General features: G+C 34.6%; 1 pseudogene; it reads left to right on the top strand.

The window, feature by feature from the left end:
- The first annotated feature begins 5,253 nt into the window (after positions 1–5,253).
- On the top strand, positions 5,254–13,522 carry LOC126870563 (uncharacterized; annotated as a pseudogene).
- Positions 13,523–14,636: the final 1,114 nt, after the last annotated feature.

Raw genomic sequence — 14,636 nt, 5'->3', positions numbered from 1 at the left:
GGCCAGGCAGAGAGTCGCCCGGTGTAACAACCATGCTCAAGAAAAATCATCAATTCTACGTAGTCCCTAACAACTTTCCCCTAATCGAAGATGGAATAATCGGACTCCCATTCCTTACAAAGTATCAATACAGCGTCACTAACAATAAACTAACCTTAGACGAAATTATATTACCATTCCAGGAAACCGATAGCAAGATAAGACCAGGCGAAACTCTAATCTCAGCCCAATACATCGAAGGAAAGCCCACAACAGTATGTTTCATCAACACTGGTAAGCAAATTTGTCACATTACAAACGAAATAGAGAAACCCGATAAACTAAGCCAAATTAATAAATTCGCACAAATAATACGTACCAAACATATTGATCCAGAACTTCGAGAACCCCTTGAGAAAATCCTCATCAATTACTTAGACGTTTTTAATATGGAAACAGATTCATTACCATGTACCAACCTGACAGAACATACAATCACACTCAAGACAGACAAACCTATAAACATCAAATCTTATAGACCGCCCGAATATCATAAAAAGGAAATTGAGACTCAAATCAACGACATGTTAGACAAACAAATCATAGAACCATCGGACAGTCCATATAACGCACCAATTTGGGTAGTTCCAAAAAAATTAGATGCATCAGGCAAACAAAAATGGAGAATCGTTATAGATTTTAGAAAATTAAACGAGCAAACAGACCAAGACGCGTATCCTTTACCAAATTCGGACGAAATACTCGAGCACTTAGGCAAAGCTAAATTTTTCTCGGCCCTAGACCTCTCGTCAGGATTTCACCAGATACCTATGGAGCAAAATTCCAAAAAATATAGTGCATTCTCAACCCCACAAGGTCACTTCCACTATAATCGCATGCCCTTCGGCCTTAAAAACGCACCGGCGACGTTTCAACGTATGATGGATACCGCGCTACGGGGGTTAATAGGAAATAACTGTTTCGTATACCTGGATGACATTATAATATTCGGGAGCACCATCCAAGAACATAACCGAAATCTAGCCATTATACTAAACAGACTACAAAATTTAGGATTAAAAATACAACCGGACAAATGCGAATTTTTGAAACCGGAATTAGAATACTTAGGACACGTAGTAACAAAGGAAGGAGTAAAACCTAATCCCAAAAAGATTCAAGCCGTGAAAGACTTTAAAACACCAAAGACCGCGACCCACATAAAATCATTCTTAGGACTCGTTGGATACTATAGAAAATTTATACGTAATTTTTCTAAAATCGCAAAACCATTGACAGATCTCACAAAAAAGGACACTCCATTCTATTGGACCGATAGACAACAACTTGCATTTGACACACTAAAACAAAAACTCTGCGAAGCCCCTGTACTACAATATCCAGACTTTGACAAAACATTCACATTAACAACAGACGCAAGTAACGAAGGGTTAGGAGCGATACTCTCCCAAGACGGACATCCATGCTGTTATATATCCCGAACTTTGAACCCTCCTGAAAAGAATTACTCCACAACCGAGAAAGAGTTATTAGCAATAGTATGGTCAATCAAAAGACTAAGACAATACCTACTTGGTAGAAAATTTAAAATTCAAAGTGATCATCAAGCCTTGAAATGGCTAAAGAATGTTAAAGACCCCTCATCGAGACTCATGCGATGGCGTTTGAGACTCGAGGAGTACGATTATGAAATCGAATACAAAAAAGGAAAAGAAAATACAGCTGCAGATGCTCTATCCCGATTGTATCCTATCACTAATGAAGAAATCCAACCCAATGTAGAAAACCCGGACTATTATGACGAGTATATAGACTGGAAAATCAATATCACCCCAGCTCCGATAACTCAAAAGCCTAACAGACCACACTTTAAACAAATTACAAAGACCGAACTGGGAGACTTTAACGAACGGCATTGGTTGCGTCAATTAACCAAACACTTTATTAAACACCGAACCGGACGCTTACAAATAGGAATAAACGACAATAGCTTCAGCACGTTAAAAAAGGTAAATATTCAACTCATGCTAAGGTTTCTAACAACTAGATTCCCTCAAATTAAATTAATATTTGGACAAGATCCGCCAGTAGACTACGATAACGAACAAAAACAAACGATACTACGCGAAAATCATAACGAATTAGTAGGACACTTAGGTATACACCGCACCGTGAAACGAATACAAGAGCACCATCACTGGACAAACCTAGAACAAGACGTTACAGAATTCATACAAAACTGCGAAACCTGCCAACGAGAAAAGCTAAATCGTATCAGGGCCAAGGAACAACCTATGATAACTGACACACCCCTTAATCCTAATGACAAAATCGCAATGGACATATTCGGACCTCTCACCAAAACCAAACGGGGCAATCAGTTTATCCTGTCTATCCAAGATCAATTAACCAAATATCTCATCCTCATACCCTTAAAAGACCAAACAGCCAACTCAATCATTAACGAACTTTTGGATCACTATGTGTACATATTTTCCGCACCAAAAAGTATTCTGACGGACATGGGACGAAATTTCGTATGTAAATTGATGGACACATTTTAAAGAGCTTTCAAAATCCGACACATAAAAACCACTTCTTTCCATCCACAATCTAACGGATCCCTTGAACGAACGCATGCCGTAGTAAAGGACCTTATTCGAACTTGTACGACCGACCGACAGAACGACTGGGATGAAAACTTAAAATTAATATGCATGGGATATAATACTTCAGTACACGAGACGACCGGACATACCCCATTCGAATTAACATTTGGACGACAAGCTAACATGCCATCCTCAATATCAACCACTCCTAGCCTAACCAGAGAACAATTGTTTAACCTCTGGAAAAATCGACACAACGCCTATATAGCTAAAGCAAGACGAGTTACTGAATCTAACAAAAGGCGATACCAGAGGGATCAAATGCGGAAAATTATTAAAACACAGACGATATTCCGAGTAAAAGATAAAGTATGGGTACATAACGATCACAAGACTAACAAGCTAGACCACGAATGGCTAGGACCTGCAGAAATCCTCTCATCCAATCCACCCACCTATCTTATCGAATATTCCAACGGTCACACGCAAAGAATCCACGGTAACAGGCTAAAACCCTATCTTTCAGGAAGAAGACCATAATATGGATCATCATAACACTCGAGTACATTAGAAGCGATCTAGAAGTAAAACCATTGAATTACGCCAACATATTCCTGGAACACATTGACAATTGCTATCTGTACAACGAACAAATAGATATCACCCTTATAGTAGGCCTTAACGATCCAATTGACCAAGTTAATAGATTACAACGCGTAATAGATTTAATAGACCGTCAATGTAAACCACCTTGCGCTTACACACCAGAAATAAGTAGCCTAAAATTTAAGTACAGAAATCTTCAAAATCTGACTCGGCAACTCAAATTATTATTGCGTTATAAAAGCAAACACGGATTGCTCAATGTCATAGGCTCAGTATCCAAAACTTTATTCGGAACTCTCGACGAAAACGATTTAGAACTCATTAACAAGAACATCGATACATTATTTGATTCCAACAATAAAATAAAAACAATTCTTAGTAACCAAACCGCACTCATCAAACGCGTGCTAGACAATACCAAAACAAATCAACTTGAAAACTTAGCCAACGATATACACAAGATTGAAAACCACAATGAAAAAAACGAAATATTAGTCTCCCTATTAATTCAAACCGAATCTACCATATCAGAACTCCATATAAACATCGACGAAATTTTTAACACTGTTATGTTAGGGAAACAAGGAATCATAAACCCACAAGTTATAGAACCTGAACAATTCTTAAAAACACTTGACCAAATAACGAGACAAAACTTTATGACTAACCATATCGAACCTTCAGTTCAAAACTTTCAACTAATTCTAGATCTAAGCAAACTAAAGGTATGGATAAGAGACAACAAACTTATATATACAATAACTGTGCCGCTTTTGGAAAACAATGAATGGAAAATAACTAAAATTTACCCGATACCTTCCAAACAAAACTCTGTATTCATTGCGCCTGTAATAGAAACTGATTTGATACTAACCGACTCAGAACAATACACCTTTGTCGATAGTCACTACTTAAACAAATATTGTAAACGAACGGCAATCATCCACATTTGTAAAAGAACTCAACCGAGTCACAATAGAATCAATTCACCTGAATGCAGATCAGAATTAATTACTAATCGACAGACGGTCAAAACTTGCCCGACTGCTGTCTTCAAGCTGGAAGAATTGACGTTCGTACCTTTGCAGACGGAAAACCATTATATTATTATTCCTGCGAAAAATGTACAAATCGACGTGTTATGTAAGACACATAAAATCCTAGAAATTAGACAACCAAGCTTAATTAGCAGTAAAACCGGGTAAAACATACGATCATAATATTATGAAAATAGGAGGATCACATAAAAATATCTCTTACGAAACCAAATTTAAGAATAGCATATACAGCTTCGAAGAAACAGATGTTCCAATATTAGAGAAAATATTAGAAACAGCTCCAAAAGTAACACACAATTTTAACCAATATAAAGCCAACCTCGACACATTACAAACACAAATCAGTACCCTGCAATTTGAGCGACGCATAAATTCATTGAAGGAATATGGCATATCCACACTACAAATATTAGGAATCATAGCCCTAGGACTAGGAACAATATATGTAATGTACAAATGTAAACTTTTCGAATGTCTACGCCGATCATTTCCTAAAAATGTACGTATCAAAATACACTGCCCTACCGCTCGCGTAAACAGGATCGATCAAACATCAACAGTACCAAGGACGGTCATCTTCCAAAATATCACCGAAGACGAAGATGAGGGGATCATTCAACTTAGAAGACCCACCAGAGCCTTACGCTTTAGCGGAGCAAAGCGAAGCTAAGGAGGGGGGAATGTCACGGTGGTCGTGAGAACGCAACAAAAGGATAGTTATGTCTCACATACCTTGGCCAGCAAAATGATGGCTAAGCAGTAATAGAAACCCTATGTGACCGGCATACAGCGATAACCCCTCCACAGGAGCCAGGTCCTTGATAAAAAAAAGTACCTCTCGAGTCGTTGCGAGACATTCTTTTCTGTGCTGTTTGACCAATCTGTATCGTTACTCTGTCAGTGTTCAATAAATCTTCTAGTAACAATCAAAATTTAAGTACGAATTTCTCACCTTGCGTGCGGAACGTGAAATTACCCCTAATCGACGTGACAAGAGCAAGGGAACCTGTCCTCCCGTTGGTCACGGATTCGTTATCAAGCCTGAGGCCCTCGTCACTAGTGTAACTATCGACAATAAAGGTACCCCACGCGCGACCGGACGATGGAGAACTTCAACGCAGAACCGCTACCTCCCGCGAGCCCTCCCCGGGAGGGCGCCTCGAGCTCGGACTCGGAGATTCAGACTCGACATATATATTATTATATATATTATATATACTATTATATCTATATAATATATGTATTTATATCTATAAATATATGTATAAATATATCTATTTAAAAAAATAAAGTTGACCTTCATATATCGCCAATAATATCGCGTGCGTAAAAAGAAACTAATTACATTTAATTCTTTTTTTAAATTTATTTATTTTTTATTATTATTTTTTTCACAACTAATTACATTTAATTATTACATTTACATACATTTAACTATTATTACATACATTTACATACATTTAATTATTATTTTTTTCATAATTATATCTCGTTTGAAATATTTTTCGACATAATTAGTTGTTTCAAAAACATATATTCCAGCCTTCTAAATGATTTATTTTGCGTATTATACGAATTATTCCATCTATAAATAAATTGTTCTCTCTACACACAAACACGCACACAGTCTGTTAATTACACGAGTTAATTGTAACATTTTTCTCGATAAGTTGACAGAGCAAGGAAAATGAGCGACGAACATACCTACAAACTAATCTACTTCAATGCCCGTGGTCGTGCCGAACATATACGGTACATATTTGCATATACTGGCATCGAGTATACCGACGAGAGGATCCCCGAAGAACTCTGGCCTGAATACAAGGATTGTAAGCGTGAAGAATCGATTTTTACTTTCATCGTTCAACTCTCAGATATCTGCCATTTACTCAAACTTTTCTGTATATAAAATTTTCGTTTCACGTGCAGGCTAAACTTACTTAAAGTAAAATTTCATACGGAACAAAGTCGAACTTTTCATTAAGTTTTGCTTCCGTAATATCGTGTTTATCGAATACCAACTTAATTCACTTACGATTCTCGAATTTTTGTGTTGCAATCTTTATTGTTTTCAATGAATCGAAGCATTTCGAATATTTTGAGAAAACCGTAAATAGGTGACTTAAAATAGGAATACAAAAATACTTCTACGTTTCTCGTTAATTTAAAAACTTTTTAGGACTTGTCGGAAAAAAAGGATAAAAAATTGAAATCAGTTCGGAAATGAACAAGAACATAGCTAAAAAGTCGAAAGAACAAAGCAGACATAAAATTCGATCTTCCGTTGCGACATTTCTATCGTAAATAGTATAATAAAAGTTTTACGCAGCATAGTCTTCGATATAATCTTAAATGTCGCTTGCAGATAGAGAAACAAAAAATCAACGTAAGTCTGTAAATCAATCCTGTCGGTGTAAAACACAAAATTACGTTCGCAAGAGACATTCGATTTATATTCCTTGCATTTCAATTTTCATTACAAGAACCGTGTACATTTTCTAATATTTTTTCCGTGTCTGGTATTATCTTTTATCCTTGATTTTAAAAACTTTAGGTTCTTCCCAACAGTCAAAAACACGCGATACCCTGTCCATCGTAATCGTAAGAAAAGAAAAAAAGGAGAAAGAAGACATTTCTGTATTTCTTTACTAGGTCATGTTGATTAAAACCGAAATGATTTCGATTCATCTGTTCACAAGAACGCAACGGCCTCGGAAGCTGTGTTGTGATTTCCTATCGATCGTTTCCCTCTACACAGTGTTCATATGAGCCATGTTTGTTCTTAGCAATGCCTTATAAAAAGCTGCCTGTGCTGGAGATAGACGGGAAACCGGTAGCGCAGAGTAACGCTGTGGCGCGATACTTGGCGAGGAAGTACGATCTAATGGGAAAGGACGAATGGGATGCGATGATATGCGACGAGCTCGTCGATACTCTTGGAGATTTGAAGCAAGGTGAGTAACTGATGAGATGACTTTGCATTTGTCTCACCACAGAGACAGACGTTCAAGAATTCATTGTGAAAAGACGAGTACAAACAAGATACGTATGTCTTTCCGTTAAGCGAATGTTACAGTTTGTTTGCAAAAGTCAGTTTTTAGATTATAGAATCGTAGGTAGAATTTAGAGGATAGAAACTTTTAGTAGTCACTTTTAGTTTAGTAAAGTCTTATCGACAATAAGCAGACTACGTTATGATACAACGATTCCAACTGAAGATTTCTATCGACATCACGAATTCGATGGCTTCCAAATTTTCTTCTCTGCAATCTCAGACGCTCAACTCGAAAGAATCTTTTAGATCCCCCGACAAACACTCGACTCAGGTTATCTATTATCGTAATCTTCCTACGGGATTTTTTTTAACTGCGTTGCGTTAACGAATAACGGGATAACATCACGTTTCTCTCAACGCCTTTCAACGTTCTACAACTTTTATTCTTTGCAAATCCCTGTCTCTATATGATAAACGCTGGTTATCCGCGGAAGGAGCGAGGACAACGAAGTGTTACTCGATGATCAAAGACAGGAAGATCCTGGTACGCGATAACGTTACTAATTTCCAATTACGATATGTGTGATTACGTAACATCTGCTGTCTGCATAATGCGTTAACGATCCGCGCGTTGATCGCATAAATATAAATCGAAGGGAATGGAATCGCTCGAAACTCATGCAACTATCCGCAGGTGTTTAAAATCGTGTTTTTACACCGCCAACGTAACGTCACGCCAGTCGAATCGAAAAATTATTACTAGACAGAGAAGGTGAACAAAAAACGAGGTAAATAGGCTACCGATTGAATAATATCATAACGATCGTATCTCTGGTTTTTGCTCGTCTTTTATATTTGTTTCAAATGTATAAAATATAATCGTATCGATATCATCCACGATTAAAGCCATCCATCCGCCATCGACGAGGAACGAACGATTATATTTTATCATTTATGCGAATCCTTCTCTTCTCTTCTTTCTCTATTTACGCCCCTCGCCTTGCTTCGTACCGCCGATGATTCACAATTCGATGCACCTGAACAGCTGGAACGTCGCAGATTTTTCCGTACGATAACAAACGTGTTTTTGATGGCCTGCTTTAAACCGTGACGATCGCCATGACGTGCATCAATTGTCGAATGATGTAGTGCGACGATACTCCTACGCAACTTTTTTTTACGCTGTTTTTTCCTCTATTTTTCTTCCTGTGTGTTATCACATGATCATGAGATACCTGTATAGAAGATGCAAAGAGTCTGTGAAGAATTTACAGATATTTAAGATTATCATAATGATTAAGCAAAAGCTAAGATGCAAAATATTGCTCAAGATGTAATTATGTAATATTTACTCAATTTCTAGAAGACTGTTTATATCTTGTTGTTATTCTTGATATGGAGATAAATATAGTATACTTTATTAAGACCTAGATAAAAGACTTTTTTCTCGTTTCTCTTCTCTTACTTAATCACTAAGAGTTATATAACGTTTATTCGATAATTCTGCTTCTCCTGACCTTTCCACAAATGGTTGTTTATATCTCGACATTCTTGGTACTTTTAATCAAATTTTAATAACAGTACTTTACTCGTCAGAAGTAAATAAAAAAGCTCTACGTAGAAGCAAGGATTTACTTACATTTCCTTTCTCGAATCTCAGTTAGCAATGTTGTTCCTCTTGAAAGATTTTCCAAGTTTCCAAGACAATTTCCACGCTGATAACATTGTATATATTTCAAGTATCGTGAACCACAGGAACTTGTTGAGGCAATATTGAAGAAAGCAAAGAGAATGAAGAAATTGTAGGAACTATGAGAGGCTACTCCTTCTTTCACAACTTATTTTCTCTTCGTTTGGGGGGAAAAACACAAATGAATGTAACGGTTGGTTTCATATACGTTTCAGCTATCTGCTACTATCGCATGGAGGAGGATCCTGAAAAGAAGGAAGCGAGGAAGAATCAACTTTTGAACGAAACAATACCATTTTACTTGACTAAATTCGACCAGATTATTGGCGAAAATGAAGGATATATCATTCCTTCTATCGTAAGATAGTTTATCCAAATTTAATGTTAAAATTTTTAGTCTTTGTGCAAACTGGGCCATGTTGCCCATAAAAAATTATTGAAACTTTGTTGCGACAAGACAGCTTTAATTGTTGAGAGCAGAGTGTATCTTTAAAATTCACTCCTGTTAGTTTATGTACAAATGAATTTGCCAAGATTTTCAGCTTTTAGATAATTATTCATGTATCTTTCTCATCAAGTTTGATAGAAATTATTACTATCGTAATCAAAGCAAAGATTAAGATATGTAAAATCATTTCTCTGGATATGACACTCTTGTTTAATGAGTGATAAATGATACCATTCGAAATATCATATTTATATAATATATAATGATACTTATAAGTGTAATCACTTAAGTACAGATATCTGAATTTTTCTCACTGTCACTGACATAGATACGTATTATCCTTCCTTAGATTACTTGACCAGTTTATTTCTTTCATCACTGTGTTATTATATAATAATAATAAATAGTCACATTAAATTAATTTAGTATGATTATGTTGTTTAATAATACGTGTTTCATTGCAAAATATTTAGCGATTGAAGGGCTCATAGGAAACATGAAAGTGAAAGAATACTAGAATCTAGAGTTTACGATTTCAATTTCTTTAACGAGATATTTATCATATTACACAATTCCTGTAAATGTATTTGTAATTATATCGCCGAAGAATTGTATTTAATTAAGCTATGAAGTTGTGGGATCGTGAGAAGGATTATTTTTATAGAACTGTCTAATTTCCATTCGACATTGATTCAGGATACACATTACTCTTTTTTACATAATACCAGTTTTGTCATTTTTAATTAACAAACACCTCCAAAGGTTGAAGTTTCTAAAATTATCTTCTTTCGAACGGTCAATATCCTTCCACCGGGTAGGACACACCCACAGATCAGTCACTTATTCATCTCGTACATACGCACCAGCGTAACTGCCTTCGTTATAAGTTGTTGGAATAAACGGTGAAATATAACTTACTATACTGTGTCATATTCATTTAACCACCTCTTATCTTAACCGAAACAGGGGAACGACTACTTCGCGGCGTTGATTCACCGAATCGTAGCGAGAATTTACGCCTCTCGCTACTGCGACTGCGTCTCTCCGCGAACGGTCGTAACACATTGATCGACAGAAGTACTAAACTCTAATAACATAAATTTATATATTTTCTATTTCCCAGCCACCAGTTTTATAGATTTTTCTATCTTCTGTACTACTTTTATCAATTTTATTTTTTCTTACATGAGATTATTGTAAATTTAATATCATTTGTTCGCAATATTTGTTATTTATCTTTCCTTGAATTTGAAATTTCGCGCTTCAATGTTGTGTGTTGTTCGACGTTTTATCGAACGATGTTTATCGAACTAGTTTATGAATACATACATAATCATTAAAGAATCTATAAACCTTACTAGTTTGTTTTTACTAAGTTTTGTTACAGAAAACATGTTCTCATAAATTTTCAACTTTAATTTATGGAAATTTATTAACCTTAAACTATAAAATCATTCAATGAGTCTTTCCGGATGTTTTTATGTAGTCATAATTTCACATATCAGCACAGCTCCACCAATAGGATAAGAGTTACGTGGAAGCAACAGGGGGGAAGAAGAACATATATTGATCTAAAGGTTATTTTTGTCTCATTCAAGTTTCTGTTAACCGGCTTGGAAATTTCCTGTGCTTGTTTCGACTTTGAAGTCTTAAAAAAAAAATTGTAAGTAAATAGTATATATATAGTATATATATCCTGAGTCAAAGTTTCTCTTTATAAATAATAAACCGTTTAAAAACTATATTTTGTATGTTTTTTCCTTATTCATAATTAAATAATAAATATGAAATACTTCTACAGAAAGCCGACATCCTTCAATTAACCGAACAGCAGATGATTTAAAAATTAGTAGTTGAAAGAAATAAATGTTATTACATGTTCATAATTGATCGATAAATTTAAGTATACAATTAGAAAATGTTTCTTCTTTATTGATAACTAAATAATACAGATAAGATACAAGATACTTGTACGAAAAGTCGGCGCGTCGTTCAATTAACGGAACAGCAGAGGATTTGAAAATTAGTAGTTGAAAGAAATAAATGTTATCATATGTTTATAATTGATCGATAAATTTAAGTATGCAATTAGAAAATGTTTCTTAAGTTTGGAAGAATATATAATCATGCTGAATGTTTTGTAGTTACGAAAGTTGTATACAAACATACATTGTACATACGACTAGTAATGGTACTAAATTACTGTTAGAGGGTCTTGGGTGTATAGAACCATATGGTTAAATTAATACTAGAGATAACGAATCGTGCGAATGTAATTAATATTTTGAAATGCGTTGTTTGCATTAATTGATAGTTTTCTTATAAACTTTTTTATAAACAATTTCATTGCTATAGAAAAAAAAATAAATGCCGGTAATATGTCTATCCTACTTAAATAGAAAGTGCAATATTTTGTTATAATATTTGGCGCAAGTTTATACATTATTACATCCAAAAATAATATTCTTTTTATATCTAAGCTATATTAAAATATAAAGATACAAATAGCTATGCGAGTAGTTAGTAGTTGATGCTTTTTACTTAAATTGTCTTATACTTCATAATTTGTAATAATATAATTCTTGTCATCAATGATTCTTTGTTTTTACTTTGTATATATTATACTTCCAGGAAGATGCCGCTCTATAAATTGACTTACTTCCCAGTTACGGCATTGGCAGAACCAATCCGTTCTTCTTCAGCTATGCTAGTATTCCATTTGAAGATGAACGTATCAAAAAGGACGTCTGGCCAGAAATAAAGCCCTGTAAGCTTAAAATTTAAAGAAATTCTGTTTCTTAAATCTCATCTTTCCTAATTTAACTAAAGTAGCTAAATAAAGTAGAACACAATTATGCAGAGTATAACAGAGATTATTGTTTACTCTCCATTGCTCTATAAGATATGTGGGAGAACAATAGGTATTGTTAAGGAGACAATGCCCTTTGTTTGCTGATAAATTATCAATAAATTAAATTATATCTTTCCAAAACAGATAACAGGAAGCTAGATATTTAAGAAGCATCATAATCTGTTTGTTCGATAGAATCTTTGATTCTATTAGTTGTATGTTTTTAGTGACTCCTTATGGCCAGCTTCCTATGCTCGTAGCTGATAGAAGGAAGGTTGCTCAGTCTACAGCTATTTGCCGTTACTTAGCCAAACAATATGACTTAGCTGGAAAGACTGACTGGGCAGATCTTCATATTGATGCCACTGTTGATACTATTCATGATATTCGTCATAGTGAGTATCCAGTGCTGTTTTGCATAAATCTTATGAGAATCTTGATAACAGATAGTACATATCTGTTCAGGTATTTATTAGTTGAAATCCGATTTAATATTTGATTTAATCGAACGATACACGTATGTCAACAATACAAGACAAAGGATTAAAAAGGATTGTAATTCTATCTTCAGTATCATTTAAATTTCGCACAACACTGTATTCAAATTAGTATAACATTAGCGAATAGTATTTAACTGAAAACAAATTTTCAGAAATTGCCGCCTTCCACTATGAGGAGGACGAGAAGGTCAAAGCTGCAAAACGCAAGGCTGCTGAAGAGACGCTGCTGTTCATTTTAGAACGTTTGGACCAGCAAGTGAAGGAAAATGACGGCTACTTCTACGATGGTACTCTCTCTTGGGCTGATTTAACATTCGTTGCTCTGCTCGATTATTTGAACTTTATGTACAAGTCTGATCTGATCGAGAATTACGAGAATCTGAAGCTGCTGGAGAAAAAGGTCCTCCTTCTGCCCAAGATCAAAAACTGGATTGAGAGACGCCCAGTTAGCGAATTCTAAACTTCACGATTGCTTATGGTTTTATAAGCGTTTAAAGATTACGGTCTTAGTGTGTTGAGAGAATGAAGAACGAATCGTGTTGATGGAAGTTTGTACGGAATATACTGATTGCTTTTAACATTCATTAGTTCCAGTTATTACCGATATTTTTGTCATTTAGTTAGGGTTTTCCCTTTAGATTACGTTGTGATAGAGAACTATTATTTGTGTATTCCTACAGAAACATACGAACTATATAAACTGTTGACACGATGTTGTGCTTTTGTATTATAGAGATAATAATAAAACCATCAAACAATCATTAATTGTGTTTTTTATTATATTCATTAAGAATTGAAGATTACCTCCTTGGTGATCTTGATAATATCGTATTTTACAAATGTTGAACAAAAAAAAAATGTATGATTATTTTATTCAATACATTATGAGGGTTGCTTTAAAAAAAATACGAGTTACATATTTCTTTGAAAAAAGCATGATTTTTATCGATACAATAATGTTCTTCTGTTATCGCTTTAAAGTTGAGTACTTCGTTGATTACACGAGAGAACTCGCCTACAGCAAACAAGATACGACCGTGTGTAAAGTAATTAATCTGTTTGCTCGTTGCTAGCTACACATAAGGCTTGCGTAAAAAAAGATATGCATTTCAGTTCAGGCGGAGAATTATGTAGGAAGTCATTTCGTCGATCAATAACTTAGTTAATAAAAGATCAAATTTTCATGTACATAAATGTAAGTAACGTTCAAGTATTAATCATTACATACAATTTTTGTATAATTCGATATCTTGGTCACTTACATCTTACAAATGATATATAGATAATATTTATGAGATACATTGGAGTTATCTTTTAGTTAACGCCATTTTTTCTTGTTTTCTCTGTACTTTTACTATTCTTCCAAAAATATCAAAGGATCGATGACTTCAAATTAAACTAGAATTGCTTCGGTATATTGTCAATCAATGACTATTTGTATTCACATCTATATCAAAGGAAAACCGATTGCAAAATTAATTACCCTTGCAACTCCGCAATCTGAAACTATGTGTGATCGACCTTGAAGATGACAAATCTCAATGTTTGAAGTAGTACAAAAAGATGATAATTTAATTTCGCTTTATCAAACTGTACAAAATTTGTATACACATACAGAAAAAAAACGGAGTTCAAACATTAATCAACATGAATTATCGGTTATTATTGCTGAGTAATTATTAGGATTAGAGTTTTGGAGTATCGATCGTATCGAGTTTTAACTATCGGTTTCCGCAATTTATTGTTTTTCTAAATTATGTCTAAATGGTATCAGTTTTTGAATATTTTATAGTTTACACTCCAACATACTGACGTAAGCTATCGAAAATAATTGTAAATTATGCAATATCATTTTTTTCATATTTCATAATCTAAATTT

The sequence above is a fragment of the Bombus huntii genome, chromosome 10 (assembly GCF_024542735.1).
Source record: "Bombus huntii isolate Logan2020A chromosome 10, iyBomHunt1.1, whole genome shotgun sequence".
Taxonomy (NCBI): Eukaryota; Metazoa; Arthropoda; class Insecta; order Hymenoptera; family Apidae; genus Bombus; species Bombus huntii.
Note: the sequence above shows the minus strand (reverse complement) of the source record. Positions and strands in the feature narration are given on the sequence as shown.